The 17449-nt window shown below is 46.4% G+C and overlaps 1 protein-coding gene across 2 annotated transcripts in view; it reads left to right on the top strand.

Annotated features, from left to right (window-relative positions):
• Positions 1–17449, top strand: part of RPS6KA1 (ribosomal protein S6 kinase A1) — a 1033098-nt gene that overhangs the window by 956461 nt on the left and 59188 nt on the right. The window lies entirely within an intron of this gene.

The following is a 17449-nucleotide window of genomic DNA, read 5'->3' as shown; positions in this document are numbered from 1 at the left end:
CAAGTTTGAGCTAACTTTTCTATACTGGGCTGGCACATTAGGTGTTGTCTGTAAATTACTCCTTCTGTCCACCCCCCTTAGAAGTTAGAGTGTATGCAGACAGGAACAGAGGGGGTTCTGGACATGTCTGGAGTTAAGGAAGCATGTGAAGTAGTTATGCATTGTTAGAGACTTTGTATAGTATGGCAAATAACTAAATGCACCCTTGTGCTCTTGCGTACCGGGAAAGGCGTAGAAGGGAAAGTAAGGGAGCAACAGATGACCAAGATGAGCAGACCGAAATTAACTGAATTGATTATTTAAGGTTTTTTCTGAACCTGGTGGGGCAAGCTATGGATTTTAGTTGGAGGGGAAAATTGCTCAATAGTTTGGCAGCCAAGTAAGAAAAAGATCAGGCCTCGATGGAGTGAAGGGAATGAGAATGATGGTAAAGGAATGAAATTCTGCCTCTGGCAGATAGGACCCAAAACATTCAAAACATGTTGTACACTGGCATTGTCAAATAAAGCTATATATTCTCAGTGTCAAACTGTCCTTGTGTCTTTGCCTTCTCCACCAGCCGTATTTCAAACATAACCATTTAATCCAGATTGATTAGATAGCAATACATCAGAGCCCAATGTAAGGGAGGGGGGTTACAAGGATTTCCCCTGTAGTCATTCCATTTTCCCCATATTTTTGCCCATTTTTGGGGACCGTCACTTCCTTCATTTATCTTCTGAGCCAACTTGCACCAATCCATTTCTTTCTTCCAATCCCCCAGTTGTGGTGCCTGCTCTGCTCCCCATAGTCGTGCATTGTTTTGTTTGGCTATTGGCAGTACCAGGGTCATCCATATCCGCTCCATGTGGTTTAGATCTGTCTCATCCCAGATGTTTAACAGACACCATTTTGCAGAGGTGCCCATGTTACTCCCAAATATCTCATTCATATAAGCAACCCCTGTCTCCCAAAACTTCTGTACCTCAGGGCATCTTCATAGAATGTGAACGAATGTGCTGATCTAGCCTCATTGCCTACGACAACCCGCCTTGTTGCCCTACCCATATTTACCATGATGGTTTGTGCATAGTAGGATATGTGGAGATTTTTTTTGTTTCACCATATGGTGTTCACCACATTGTTGACCATGCAGAACACCTTGAATATAGCATGCTTCATGATGGGAAGCCAGTGGAGTGATTTTAGGCTAGTGGGGGAGAGCTCTAGCATCAGCCAGGAAATGAATTCCAAAAGACTCTAAGACCATGAGTGATGTAGTCTGAAATCCCAAGATAGAATTTCCATGGTTGACGCAGGAAGTAATTCCTGAATGAATGATAGGTCTGCAGCCGTCTAGTGAATGAAATTGACAGTTTTCCTGAGATTTTTAAGAAAGGTGCAGCATGTTCTGGATAACTGATTGATTTGTTTTCCAAAGGTAAGTTGATTATCATTAATAATGCACCGATCTTTGACGAAAGAGACGGGTGAGTGAAGATACCAATTCAATAGGCCACCAAGGAGTAGACCAAGAGACTGAGGAGAATTTCTGTTTTAGCTCCATTGAGATTGAGGCAGTTGAACTGCAGCCAGCAGGCAACTGCACTCATGTAGGAGCAGAAACTCAAAGGCCTGAATTGCATAGTTTGGGATCGAGATGATTGATTTGGGTATCATCTGTGTATGACAGGATATTGAAACTGAATTACTCAAAGAAGAAACCTGTGGGAACCCCCCTCCTCCCCCCAGGGCATGAAGTTTGTTAAAAATTCAAACAGTATTAATATGGCGATCTGCCTTCAGTGAGAGGATAGAACAGAGCCACTTCAGTGCAAGGTTACAGGTGCCGATTTCCTTCAGGCTCATCAGCAAAATGGAAAGACTCTGTCAAAGGCTGCTGAGAGGTCTAATAGCATAAGAACTGCAGATTGGTTTTGCTGTAGCATACATCTGAGGTTATCCACTGTGGGAATAACCATGGTTTCAGTACTGTGGTAGTGTCTTGGAACGGAATTGTGAAAAATTTAGTAACGTGTTCTCCTCTAAATAAGCAGAGAATTGAATGTTGACATCTTTATCTGAGATTTTGGAAAGGGCGAGAAGTGATATAGGACAATAATTTTCTAAAACTTCTTGTTCAGCCGAGAATGCTTTAACTAAGGGGGTTTACATGGGCGTTTTTCCAGTGATCTGGGACAGACGCTAGAGATATTACAGATGTCCGTGATGTTGATCAGTCTCTGGGACTCAGGCTGGTACGTTGGGTGGGCCAAAGATCAGGCGATGGTTCTGACCTATTAGATTTAAGAATGGGGTGAACTTCTGTATATGATGATGTCTTGAAATTGGAAAAGGACAGATGACTTCCTGGGGCCTTAGTATGAGCAGGTCCAAAATCCAAATCCATTGGGATTTCAGAGGTTAGTTTGCATGTAGCTATTTGATTTTAGAGTAGAAGAAATAAGACCGGTTTTGACTGAGTTTTAGGGAGGGCATACTGGAGAAATTGCAGACATTGGGAGAGAGCATTTCATTGACCATATTGAACATCTCTTGAGATGTTAGCAGCAGACTCAGTTTTATCCATAAAATAAGAGTTCAGTGTATCTTAAAGAAGGCACTGGTAATTTTTGATGGCCATTATGTGCTGATGTTTGTCAGAAGGATTCTAAGAGGAACTCCGTTTGCATTCTAAGAACTTGCAGTAAAGTTTAGCGTAGCTTTAGTTCTTCATAGGACCAAGGATGGTGAAGAGCAAGTACAATTAGAAACAGAGCGTTTGGAAAAGGAAGGTAGGAAGGGAAATTCTGCCCAGTGTGCTTTCTATACATTGGTGGTGCCTGTAGCTTGGCTCCATCTCTAAGGTATGATGATCCTGCTCCCAACAAGAGGACAAATTGCGAGAAAGATGCATCTCAGCAAAGACCTGAAAGATTGAATGAAGTTTATTTCACCACCAAAGAGCGAGATGGCAAACTGGAGTTGCTGATTACTGGTCCTCTTGCTGATCTAGTGTGGCACAGCTCATACTTGAAAAGTAGAAATCTGCACAGAAACGCCAACTCTGTGGGACCAACACATCTAGAATTAAGGGTGGTGGAGGAGTGCAGTCTTATGTAAGCAGTTTTCAAGAGGTTTACCACACGTTGCAGTTGAAGTGCTAGAATAGAAAGCAGACTTCTAGAAATAATATCCACACTCTGCAGAAAGGATGCTTGGATACCCTAGAGTATTTAGGGGTAATAACTAAAAGAGAAAGTCCTTAAACAATTCTAGGAGCTGCTCCTATCACTTTGGAAGCCAAAGGGACAGAAGCATAACTAAGCGCAGGAGAAACCCGGTTTACTCTCAGGGGGTCTCCATTGACAATCATAAGCAATTAATTATTCCCCCCAGGTGTGGGATCTGTGAGCACTTTACAAAATAAAAGTAAGTAACTTGAAAAGCAAAGGTTTCTTTTTAAAATTAAACTAATCTTTTCAGCCTGTCGTAGGCTATATTGGTCAATGTTTGTTTATATTTTTATTACAAAGTAGCAGTTTTAATAAGAAAAGTCACTAAAAAAGTGACAAAACAGTCACAAACCTTTTTTAAAACAACGTGATAGTACATAAGAGAGCAATGTAAAAAAAACAACAACAAAGGATGATATTCCGACATTGCTCTTTTAAGCAAACACAATCCACCAACATCCCACAATGCCCCTTCAGTGAGAGCTGCTTCAGTTCTTTTTTCTGGCTCCTGGAAATGGGATCCTGGAGTACTGGGCTTAGCTTTTGTTTGTGGAAAAATCTTTCCAAACCTTCACTTTAAGCTTTCACTCACCATCTCCTGATATAAGGCGGGGTTCTTTTCTGTTTCTTGACTGCAATGTTGTCCTGTGTTTTTCAGAAAAATAAAATTTTCTTTGTCAAAGGCACTTTCTGTGGTTTGAGAAAAGGCTAGACTGATCCACATAACTTCTGCATAGCTTACCTTCATGATTCAAGTATTCCAGAGAAATGTCCTCCCTGTTGAACACTTTCAAGGAGGACCTTTGAAGAAGACTAGAAAACTCTCCTTCTTGGGCTTCAGGAGGGCCGGGGAAGACCTCCAAGTTCACCAACAGGGAGGCCTATGGGGAAGTTCTCTTTATCATAGCTCACTCTTCCTTTATAAGGGCTGTTCCAGCTAAAGAGAAGTAATGGAAGAAATAGTGATTTCCGGTCAACGACTGGGACTACTGCCACCTATAGGTTGTTGAGCAACGCTGTCAAGAAACTAGACATTAAAGTCTAGGAGGCATTTTGTCAGACTCCAAGGCTGCTGATATCAAAAGATGTCTTGGTATCGAGTAAATATCTTTAATTGTCTGCACACTTGGTGACAAAACTTAAAAGGAGAAAGATTTCTGCAATTTCATATTGAAATATTCCAGAGTGTACTCTCCTCTTGTGAAGTTACATCACAAGTGAATATTTTATCTTCTCCTATACCCTTACTTCCCAGAAGCACGTCACCACGCGCCTCTGTGCCTCCGGACCCAGTGCCACTTTCACAATAACAGGTGGTGGAGTTCCTGGTAAAACCATCAGGTACCTTCTCCTGCTAGAGTTGCAGGTGATATAGTGTATGGAAGAAAGGGAAATTCCAGCTCTGTGCTTCATCATTTCAGTCACTCAAGACATTCCACAGACATCACGCTTCTCGTAACAGACTCCATATGCTGAAAACCATGTACTTTAGCTCTCCACCTTCAACTTAAGATATGCACCAACATGGAGGTTTGGAGGTAACTCGAGGACTGGCTGTATAACATGGTGATTGTGTTCATTCTGGGATATTTTTGCTTATGCGTGCTGCATACTGTTATTTGTTGATGACAATATTGTGCCTTTTCTCTACGATGTTTCAAATGATTCAGACTGATCATATCTGCTTTTGTGTACTGAGCAATTGTTTAATAAAAATATATATATTTTTTTAAGATATTCACCAACACGAACTTCATGCAATCCAGGCTTGTTCCCCTTTGACAACATCAATACTTTGAACAATTTGTTGATTAGAGTTGCAGCTTGGCTATTCCAGGACTCGGACAACCCTTTCAACTGGTTAGACCTCTCAAAAGATGGTTACAGGTCCTTTGACAGCAGCAGTGGATCTGAGGTTTGCCATCAGCAGTAGATACAGCCCCCTCTATTGGCTCTGCCACCTCCCAACCTCTCTGACTTCACCCCCTCCACCTTACACAACAGTCTCATAGGGGGCACTTTTCTGCCATTCAAATGATCCGCAAGATCTATGCCCTACCCATTCTGTCTCCCTTTTACCCTTCTGAGCATACCTTCTGCCAGGGTGTGCTCTCAGCTTTGAAGGCAGAGGTCTTTGCCCTGCTGGCAGAGGCCCATCTTTCCTTTACTTCTTAATTCCTAAGAAGGATGGAGGACGGATGCTTCCTCATAGCCACTCCTGCTGGCCCTGAATGAGGGGGACTGGTTGGCCTCCCTGGATCTCCATGAAGTCTGCTTCCATCGTTCAGTTAGTCTTAACATCAGAGTGAACCTCCGGTAACACCTATGAATGGGACAGTCAGTTCATGGTCTTGCCATTCAGGCTGACAGCCGTGTCTTGCCTTCTCATGAAAGTGCTGAGAGTTGTGATGGTTTCCCAGAAAGGGTCAGTAGTCTGTTTCCCATGCTTGAATGTCTAGCTAAGGGCCCAGCATTGGTCGAGGGACATATTTAGTGCACAGTGACATTTCATGACTTGGGCTTTACCTTGGATGAACAGTCCCACCTCACTCCAACGCAGTGGTTGATCTTCACAGGATTGATACTGGGCACAACATGCATAAAAGGCCTTTCCTCCTCTAAGGCGGAACATAGATATTGGTGAGATGATTCAGAGGTTTCGGACTCGAAACTCATCTTCTGGTCCTAAAGGCCTACATCTTTATGGCTTTACAGCCTCATGCTCCACACACCACATGGCAGATAGGGGGCCCAAAAGTGATGTCTGCTACCGCAGTGGCTGCAAACACCAATACAGTACATTTTCTAGTATAATCACTCTGACCAGAACTTATGGATGAACCTCTACTGCCTGGGAATAAGTAATTCATTTATTACTTTGCAGGCATAGTCTACTGTAGTCACAGATGCCTCATTACTGTGACGGAGCACCCATGTGGGTGGTATAATGGCATGGGGCCTTTGGTTCCACATTAGAGCAGCATCTGCCAAAAAATGTATTGGAGCTACAGGTGCTCCATCTTGATATGAAGGAGTTTATCATTTCAGTATTGTGGAGAGCCATTCAGGTCTTGTCTGATAACCCCATCACTGTCATTATATCACTAGGCAGGATGGTGTGGGTGTGAGGAAATCAATCAGAAATTGTAGAGCGCTGCAATGTCACCCCTGGTGGGTATCTGAGTGCTGGGGTGCGTGGTCTCAGTGGAAATGCCAGGTCTTGAGAAAACGACGGGGAGGCATAAACGGATGGTAGCAGAGGGTAACAGACTGCGGGCAAGCTGGGCAGGAGAACTGTTGCGGAGGAGCTGGCATGAGGACCTGCTCAAAGGGGTCGGGCTGCGGTCCCCATTAAGTGGCGGGGTGCTGGGTGGCGGGAGGAGGCACATGTTGGGAAGAGGGAAGAAACTAGCAGAAAAAGGCAAAACCGAGGACTGAAAAACTAGCAGAAATCGTAAGACCGGGCAAAAAAGGAAAAACGGAGGGTAGATAAACTTGCAGAAAAAGGCAAAACAGAGGGCAAAACAAGCAGAAAAGGCAAAACGGAGCACGAAACAAGCAGAGTAGACACGAACGGAGGGCAGCAGGTAGACAGGCAGAAATTAGCGGGACTATGGGCAAGCTGGACAGGAGAACTGTTGCTGGGGGTGCTGTAACAAGGACAGGTGGAACTGTGGTGTATTATATGGTGTAGTTGCGCAACCCCACTGTGTAATATACTTACCAACCCCTTTAGGACCCTTGAATTCGTCTGTCAAACCCTCCGCCCAACCCTGCTTACCTGTGGCAATGAGCAGGAAGACTTACACAGAGGAAAAATTGTAAAGCATTTAAACAGCACCAAACAATTGAAGATATTGTCACAACAATCAAGAAATTCGACACCTATTCATAAAAATAGTGTATTTTTATTAGAAGTTAGACACGAACGAAAAGTATCCACCAGAGTGTTCCGGAGATATTAGTTGTACAAGCAGTAAGTGTTCATGCAGTCGCTTTGAAGGACTTGAGACGACCAGATCCAGCGGAGAGCTAGTCAGATGGATCATCAAGTCCCTCAAGAACACTTACCTTCACAGAAGAAGCAGTCCTTCAGCAGTTCCTGGCATTTTATTTGCGTTGCAGTGGATTCTTATGTAGTGGTCCTGATGCAAGGAATAACGAATGCTGAGGATGCTCCTAGGATTCTGTGGACCTGACTCCTCCCTGTATCTGCAGTATTTCATTATTCTCCTTTTCGGAGGAGTCGGCACATCTTTATAGGAGGGCAAAAGCGGTCTTGTGCAAAATACTCCATGTGTGCCCGGTAAGACAAATGTTTTTTAAAGGCATCAAAGTGACTGCTTTGCTAAAGCTGTACACTTCAACAAGTTACATTCATTTCGACTTGAGATGCACATCGGGCTTAATGTAGCGAGTTGTTTGAAACCTTGGAGTGCCCACCCTGGTTGCATTGTTCAGGAGTTAGCACAACTGAGGGTTCGGCATGTAATCCTGTACTCGCCACTTGGGCAACCAAGTCTTTTCCCAGTAAAAGGGTAGTTTTGCATGTTTACTACTAGGATATGTAAAGTACATATCCTGCCTGTGTCACCGTTGCATCCTGCCTTAGTACTCAGTAGGCCTGCCAGAGGGGTGACTTATAAAGATGTACAAGCCCTGGAATAACCCTCTAACTTACATGCCCCAGCTACCACAGTGCCATATACAAGAGATGTATAGGTAAATTAGCAATTTCCAATTGGGTATAGCCAATTTGACATACACTTTAGGATCAGGGCACTGGCACTGAGGTCTGAGAGTGTACTGAAGCCTGCTAATCAAAGTTTTAAAAAAAACTGCTTAATCAGTAGAAAAGCTTTGGGGTGACCATACAAAAAGACACATTTCCTTTTAAGGCCCCACCGCATATGAAAGGTGATGAGTAATTCTTATCATCCAAGTGGAAGAACCTGTTGAGGGAATCTGCATTGGCATGGTCAGTCCGCGGCCTGTGTTCCACTGTTAAGTCCATCCCCTGTAGGGAAATGGACCACTTTATTAACTTGGGGTTCTGGAGCAAAGGACAAGCACATAATCCACTGTCCTCCATGGGTTCTTTAAGGTGTCTCTCCTACCCTTCCTTACCCAAGCGGAGTGGACATCTCACGGTGTCCAAAGAATAGCTCAGAGACTGAAGTCATGCCATTTATGGTTTTGTTGAATCTCAGCTAAACCATTCCCGTTGGGATGGTATGGGGTGGTGAACTTGTAAATCTCACCTTGTTCATCCCACGTTGCCATCGTATATGAAATGTGTTTCCCTATCTGAGATGACCTTCTTGGGGAACCCAACCGTGGTGAAGATTCCACTGAAGGCTCTATCCACTGCAGAGGCAATGTTTTTAAGTGGGATTACTTAAGTATACCTGGTGGCATGGTCCACTACTACCAGGATGAACCTGTTCCCTAAAGCGATGGGTGGGTTTCGGATACCAACAATATCTATTCGCCTCCTGTCAAAGGAGTCCCCACTGCTGATAGTGGTATGAGGGGAGCCTATTGCTTGCCTCCTGCCTTGTCACTGGCTTGACAGCGACAAAACTCCATGACCGTCTCAGACATCTGGGGCCAGTAGAAATGGTAGACCAGTCTCTCCCAGGTCTTGGTCTGCCCCAGGTGTCCAGCCAGTCGGATATTGTAGGCCAGGTTAAAGGGTACTCAGTACTTTTGAGAGACCACCAGTCTCCTGGATGCCCCTGCTTTGGGGTCCATTGGCTCACTGTACAGGAACCCAGACTCTCAGTATGCCTTATGGGTACCACTTGTGTCCCCTTGTGCCCGTTTGACTGCTAGCTGTTGCAGCTTTTTTAGAGTGGAACATGTCCTATTGCTCAGGTCCTCTCTCGAGGGATCACCCTGCTCCTTGGAGTTCTGCCCATTCTGGCAAGTTTACAGGAGTCTGATCCTATGCTCCATTCCTTCCCCCTGGGAGTTAGCCTCCTTTCTGGGCCTGTGGACCTTTGGAGGCTGGGCTGCCAGTCATCCTGCCCTCTTCTTGGCTTTAAGGACCTGGTCCAAAGTTTCAGGCTCTAGGTTCCCTCATCCCTCTCAGGGCCTTTTGTGGTCTGGTAGTAACACACACCCATTCAGGGAGGCCCACATGGCTCCTATCTACTCCTCCCCAAACAGAAGCTTCTAAGTGGTTGCCCAGCCAACACTACACTTGGAAGGCAGGGGACACATCTACCTCCTTTGGGCCATTAACTCCTCCCCACTTAAAGTCCACCGCAGCCATACGGTGTGACTTTGTGATTTCCGCATTGACAATCTCATGCACCTCCTTATTTAGGGTCGGGTCTGGGTAAACCAGGTTAGCCGAGTCTTCACCTCCATCTCATTGATTTTTGGCTACTGCCTATACTTCATGCTAGGAGGCCAGTGGGCCACAGGTTCATAGTCAACCTCAGCCAGGTACACTCTGTGTACCCTATGGGATCTGTAGGGGCAACTTCCCACCCAATCCCTACACTAGCCAACCCTTTGGATTGGTCACTAGTTGGTAATTGTTTTGGTACATGCTTAATCTCCCCTCTTGTGCCCTGGATGGTTACAGTCCAAGCACACCCCTGCCTTCAAGAGAACAATCCTCGTTCCCTTGTACCCCTTTCAATGGGATGTGGCTCGGGACACTTTGCTTTTGCTTCCCTCCCCCTTTCTCCTGAGAGGGGGCCTAGTGACCCATGGACTTTCTGGGGGCCCTTGTTATCACCCACTCGTTCACCAGATGCTGGTGCAACTTCTTTGAATGGCAATTGTTAAAATGTGCTCCTTAACCAACATGTTGTAGAGCCCTTCAAATGTATCCACGTTGTTGCCTTTAATCCAGCTATCTAGTGATATAACTGAGGTATCAATGAAGTCTACCCATGTTTGGGTATTGCCTTTCTGAAGGGATCTAAGCTTCTGTCTATACTCTTTAGGAATTAAAACAGAAAGCTCAACAAGGGCTGCCTTCATGTGAGTGTAGGACTCTGCTAAGTCATACTCTAATGTGAGTAGCATATCTCTACCAACCCCTGGTACGAACTCTGCCAGAAGTGTTCCCCAGTGTTGTCTCCCCACCCTCCTCATCTTGAGAGCTCTCTTGTGGTGCCAGCCACTTGTCAGTGTCATCCCCTGGAACAACTTTACATTGGGGCACCTCCAGTTCTACTGCCGCCATTTTCTCTGGCTTCAAGCCCAGCCGGGCCCTCCTTTCCTTTACGACCAACTTTCTCTAAGTCCAAGGCTGCCATACTCTCCTGTATAGATGGCTGGCTGCGTTCAAATTCAGCCAGACTGGGGGAACTCTTGGCATTTTGAAGGAGATCAGCACCTGCCCCACTGGCTCCACTCGACAAACTTATTGTCCTTCACTTACTCTTCCTCCCCGCTACCTTGGGGTTATTACTTCTCCAGGGATGGAGGTACCCTGTGAGCCTCCCGCGCTCTCAGGGCCTTAATAATAGCAGGCTTCTTGGCTTGGGCTCTCATGATGATTTTTGTTTCTGCACAGGATGGCCCCTGACAACAGCCCTTCTCACAGCGACGCCGCAGGTGGCTGTAATTTAAGAACTCTTGCCGAACTGCCAGATTTACAGTCCTGCGTTGATATGAGGTCCACAAAAGCAAAAGCGGTCCCTTCAAAGAGACAGGGCTCCTTAGTTGAGGTTGGAAATAATGGATGGCAACATCTCAAATGTAGTGGCACCAGAAGCCCTTAAAAACTGTTTAAATCAAAGCACTTCTCCAAAGCTTAATGAACAACACACATCTGTTGGTTAGTGTGGTGTTGAGCTGCAGACAGCACAACATGATGTGAAAGTGTATTCCTTTGCTTAATAGCTACAACTATTGGGTCATGGGGTTAGCTTTGGTGAGAAAGTCCTGCCCTGGTGTACTTGCCTCCTAATCCGCTTATTTCAGTAGAAGTGCTCCCTCGCTATTGCTCACACTTTACTGGCAGCCCCTGATTAACGGCGCCCTACCTTGATGGGGTAATAGTTGCCACTCACCCTGTTATTGGAGATGGGGCACCAATTACCTGCTGGAACTGCTACAAAGAAGAGTTTCTCTGAGAGGCCTGGTGGCAGAGAAAGGAAACAGACGGACTTCACAGGCTTTAGCCATTGTTCCCTGGCGGGCAGTAGTGGCGACTACTGAAGTAACCCCGCACCCCCCTTTTTTGTTATTTCACAACGCTAAAGACGTGCGGTGGAGGAGAGTGAACCACTAACGAGTGGTGGTAAGGGAGCCCTCACTGTCCCCCTGACCAAGCTGAAGAAATATACCCTACCAAAAGACCACCATGCACCAGTGGTGAATGGACAACAGACTCTAATAGCATAGGCCCCTCTGACAGAGGAGACATCCACCCTAACAGACATCATGGCAGCGATACAGGGAGTCTGCATTACCTTGGCATGCAAAATTGCCTCATTCTCCACTGAAGTCACACGGATAATTGTGTATCTCCACAGTCGTGTCAGAGGCGGAAGACTAGATCATTTGACCTAAAAGCAGAAACCAAGATTTTAAAGACCCAGGTCATCATGTTGTATGCCACACCAATGTTTTAAAGGCCAAGTAGGAAGATTTCGAGGGGCGGTCAAGGAGAAACAATGTCCGCATAATAGTAGTCCCTGAATGATCAGAGGGACCGTCTGTTGATTTGTTTGTAGAAGAACTCAAACAGATGTAGCCCTGTGACTTCTGGAACTACTACTCAGTTGAGCGTGCCCACAGAGTTCATGGCACCCCGCCAAAATCGGGTGCACCTCTGTGTCCAATAATGCATGCATCCTTAACTATCACGTCCAGGGTCTTATTATATAAACCCATCACAGTGCTCCAGCAGTCCAATAACACAATGGCAACATCACCTTCTTCTTAGACTATACTCTGTGTTCAGAAACTACGTCGATCCTTTCTTTAAGTCAAAAAAGCTTTGAGGGAGAAAGAAATAAAGTTCTTCATGATATTCCTGGCAAAATTGTGAGTAGTGACAGATGGAAAAACCTGGAACTTCACCATCCCTGAGGAGATTTGGGATTGGTTGGATGGCTCGAGTGTGGTTGGAGGAGCTGTGCTCTGATCTGAACCTGGACGATAGCCTACTGCTTCCATGCCCCAGACAAGGCACAGGGATTGGAGGACTAGTGACTACGATATGGCCTGATACACTGTCAGACTTTGTTGGACTTTACCATGAGACACTTGTTGACAGTGAGCTACTGTGACTTCTCAAGACCTTTTCCCTGCTCATTAAAGCTGTGCAATACAGACATTGTGATTGCGAGGGCATAAATACCTTGCGCAAATGGATGGTGCCTGTCAAGACTTGAGACTAGAATTCTCCAAATGTTGACAATATCTGCTCTAACATTTCTCCTTGTTATATGTGGGGGGCAGTAGGGTGGCAATCTGGCGGTAAATAAAGTCTCCTACAGTTTTTATTATTTTTTAAGACGACGGGCACTCTGCACAGTTTGGGGGAGTGGGAGCGGGCGGTTTCAAGTCTGTCATGCAGGGAGGGTGTATTTTATCGGGGGGTTTGTTGAATTATTTGGTTATGTTTTGTTATGTCAGTATATTGGTGACATGACCTGAGCAATCCAGGCTAAACAGTCCTAAATTTCATCCTCCGGTCACCCTTATTGTTAAATGAGGCCCAGCACCACCCCACACATGCAGTTTCCTATGGAATAGCCTTCCTCCTGCCCCTGCTACCTACCACACAGTCCGTGACCTTAGAGGGGATAAAAGACACTGGCTTTCGACATTTGTTACCCATAGCCGACACAATAGTGACTCTTAGCTTCAAGACCCTATCATGGAATTAATCGGTTGGGAGATTAAATTAAAAGAGGAGTGGTACTACAATACCTTAAGAGACACACACCTGACCTAGTTCTCTTTCAAGAGACGCACCTTCAAGGGAACACCTACTGTGCTTTAGATAGATGAGGTTATAAAATAGCCACTCATGCGGGATACACAACAGGATCTAGAGGGGTAGGCATCCTCATGCATAAATCACTCCCATTCATCATACAAAATACCTGGTCTGACTCATATGGGAGGTGTGTAGCGCTCATGGGAAAATAAGAGGGCAATACACTTAACATTATTTCAATGCATATACCCCTAGACTTCATGATGCTGCCTTTTGTGACCCTAGTACACTTCTCCGCTGGCTTCCTGAGGGTGACTTGTTGCTGGGTGTTGACTTTAATGCTGCTTTTTGCGTCGCTAATGATCGCTGGCGCCCTTGTCAGTCTGGGTCGACCTGTAAAACACTGTATTTTAATTTTCTTTTTATATCAGCATTTGACTCTGTTGACATGTGGCATGCCTTTAATCCCACAGTACGGCAATATACATTCCACTCGGGAGCCCATGGTAGTTCCTCGTGCATCAATTATGTACTTGCCTCACCAACTTCCCCATTTTGGTGAGGTTCATCACCTTGCCAGAGGCAACTCCGATCATGCCCCAGTGTGTTTAACCTATGGACTGGCGGATTGAAGAATAGCCACAGATTGGTGGTTAATCACTGGTATTTCAGGATACCCAGCATTCGGACTCGCCTTCGTGAAACCACGTAACAAGACTTTGATGAAAACAAAGGTTCATTGACCTCCACCCAAACACTGAGGGAAGCATATAAAACAGTCATACAGGGTCAGGGCATGGCTTAAATTGCGGGGCATAAAAACGAAAAGAGGGCCTGCTTAGGAGTTTGAATCCCAACTCGCTACTGATGACCAGAGAAACTTACAACATAATTTAACCTTGAAGCAGAAGGAATACAGGGATGTCTCAGCAGAGGCCGCTAGGACTAGCCATTGCATAACTTAGCACCGCCTCTGAGGTGTGTGACAGGGCTAGATAGTTTGTGGCCTGCTTGGATAGAAGGGAGACAGCGTCTCAGGTGCTCGAGAGATATAGAATGATAAGGGTGAATGTATAAAAGATAGACAAGGTGTGGCCGATGTCTTCACGGCCTATTACGCTCACCTGTGTTCCCTGCTTTTTACGGCGACCACTCAGGAGTCTCGCGAACTCAGAACACACCTTATCCTGTCCGGTTCTACTTCCAAGCAATAGACGGTAAAATCTGTATGCTTCTCTGGGATGGAGATCCCTCTTGAATAGCCCTTCAGAAACTGACAAGAGTCTGGTATGGCCGTAGGCTAGTTCTCCCTAATTTACCAAAGTATTGGTGGGTGGCACAGCTTATCGCCATTAACCACTGGGTCCATCTGTTGTGTAGTTCCTACTAATCTGTGGGATCTGTGCATTTGGTGGACAACATAAACTAGGGGCTTGGTGCCTAAACTGATTCGGGTCACCCCCGCAGGATATGTTGGCCTAGAGACCAGCTAGCTCACAGTGCCACCATAAGCCCTCCTAACCTTACCAGGGAGTGAATGGTTTCTGGCAACCACTGAACAGGACAACCCTGACCCCTCTGGCATCGTGGAAAACAGTACAGAACCTTCCGCTCAGTCACTCGTGCTCACTTATTCTCAAAGAGATATACAGAGAATACTCAGTGGGAAGTTTTCAATGTATTTATTGAACTAACGTTATTCTTGCATAAAATACATGTGCTGCAACGATTAATATGCGGAAGCAGATAATTGATAACAAGAACCAAAAGCGTAAACAGTAGATACAGTTCTACCATGGTGCTAAAACAATGTATATATGCAGGAATATAAAACAAGGCAGTAGTCGAATGTACTCCTACTAGGCGAACCCTACTCTAAGATTACCTAGAGTATGTGTAGATGTGGAGCCAAACATCCCTCCCAAAGGACGATCCAAAACCATTACCTGGTGGGAGAGAAGTAAGGACCCCGTCTTGATCACAAACTGGATACTCCTCACAAGATGTCAGACCGCTGCGTGATGAAGTCTCAGCATGCAAGGACCCTCGTTGTCAGCTGAAGTGCCTCCTCTCCTAATTCATCAGGATGCTCATCTTTTATAATAGAAATCAGCCTTGCGATATGCTTATAGATTAGTGATATAGATATATATATAACCCTGTCACCCCGTAGATGAAGATAGGGATGACGTTTGTACATAGCACGAGAAGAGACCTGTAGAAAAGTGGGTTTCTGTTGCAATAACCCCTTCCCTCCCCCCACCCCCCACTTTTTGTCAGACTGCTGAGGCACTTTTACTTGGTGTGCCCTGGGTCCCTGCCAATCAAGTTTCCAGGGCCTGTGTTCTTTCCCCAAAACAAGCCCAATTATGTTCTCTGGCCACAGGTCAGCTCCTGGTAAATGGTACCATAGGTACCCAGGGCACTGTGACCAGAGAAGGCCTCTAAGGGCTGCAGCACTTATTGTGCCACCCTTAGAGGTCCTGTTCCATTAAACTCACACACTGCCTTTGCAGGCTGCATGTTTTGGTGCAGAACAAAGTGAAGAGTCGACATGGGACACATCTGTGTGCCATGCCTACAACCCACTGCCCTGGGGTATGTCTCCCCTCTAGGTATGTGCACTATACCAGCGGTGAGGGTACATTTGCATGAGCCCTTATAGTGTTTAAGTCCATTCTTAGACATGGTAAGTGCAGTGCTGCCATTGAGTATATGGTGCTGGGAGTTTGTCATTACGAACTCCACAGCACCTTAATGACTACACTGAAAACTGAGCAGTTTGTTATCAAACTTCTCAGCACATTAAACCCATGCTGATGCCAGTGTGCGATTTAATGAAAAATTCACACAGAGGGCATCTCGGAGGTGCCCCCTGAAAACTAACCAACTTCTAGAGTCCCACCTGAGTGGCTGCTTAGGCTGCCACAACCAGACATGTTTCTGGACCCCTGGGTCGAAAGCATGCTGCACTCTGGGGCCTGAAACAATGCACATCCTGGGACAAACTGCTGAGCCTCCTCCCCCAGGATGGGCAGGTTTCACGAAGGGGAAGCTTCGAAGGCATGCCGCCTTTGTAAGCCTCCCCAGACCAATTGCTGCTTTCAGCAACTGGTCCCCACTGGTTCTACCCCCCCCCCCTTTGGGTGGGAGCACCGGCGGGAAAAACAAGTGAGGGAGAGAGGTGTGCCCACCTCTGCCAACTCCACCCCTCAGGTGGGGGAGGTGAGGTGAAGCACAACTCAGAGTCCCCGCCATCTTGGGGATGGGGGGACCCAACCAACCAGGGACAGGCTCCTGCCCCCTTCCCACTGGAGGGTGGCAAAATAGGGGGTGTACCCACCCCAGGGAAGGGACCCATTGGTCATCCTGAACCTTGCTTCCTCAGATCCATAAACGACAAGAAGGAAGGACCGGGCAGCCAGCTAACAAGAGGACAACGCCCACTGACTTGGCCCTAGCTCTACAGGCCTATCTCCCTTCAAACCTGCTCCTGCGAAATCCCGGTGTGTCCTGCTGCCAGCAACCTCGAAAACCCCAGAGCACCTGCCTGCCTTCACTTCCAAGACCGCTTCTCCCATAAACACCGGATTTGTTCAAATAGCAACCTCTGGCAGCAGCCAGAAACCGCGAATCCAGCCCACTCTGCACCCGCCAAACCTGGCCGAGCAAGAGTGGAAAAACACCACGAGGAGGTCACCCCGGCGATCCTGACCCGATATCCGGTGACCCCTGACCTGCCTCAAGCCTCCAGCCAATGCCTGCAGTCTAATTCCAGAAGGCCCCCCTAACCGTAACCAGGAGCTGTTAAGATCTGACTCCAAAAGGCACCCCTGTACCAGACGCCCCACGGCCTTGTGTGCCAAACCAATGGTGCCTAACCAACACTTAAGTTCCCAACTTAACTCTCGAAGTGGTTGTAGGAGAGTAGGGTCTGCAATCCTATGGTCACCCCCGATTTTTGCTTTTTGCTTCACTGGTTTATGACTTTCCCTGGCTGTGGGCCTGCTAATCAGACCCACAGCCCAGCTGTTCTCTCTCTAAATCGACAAGCATGTACCTTAGGTGCATTTACCAATTGGTACTGGGCCACCTTATCAGTCCCTGTACAGCATACCTTGGGTATCCAGGGCCTAGTTGTACCCAGGGCCTACCAGGGGCTGCAGCATGTATTATGCCACCCCTGGCTGGCCAATGCAAATCTGACACAACTGGCTGCACGACAGCTGGGGCAAGGTGGTGTAATCACCCTTTGCTTTAGATATAGTATCTCTATATCTAACCCTAAAAATTGACACATATATTCCTATCAGTCACT

The sequence above is a fragment of the Lissotriton vulgaris genome, chromosome 2_1 (assembly GCF_964263255.1).
Source record: "Lissotriton vulgaris chromosome 2_1, aLisVul1.2, whole genome shotgun sequence".
Lineage (NCBI taxonomy): Eukaryota > Metazoa > Chordata > Amphibia > Caudata > Salamandridae > Lissotriton > Lissotriton vulgaris.
The sequence above is the reverse complement of the archived record's forward strand: the minus strand, read 5'-3'. Positions and strand labels throughout refer to the sequence as shown.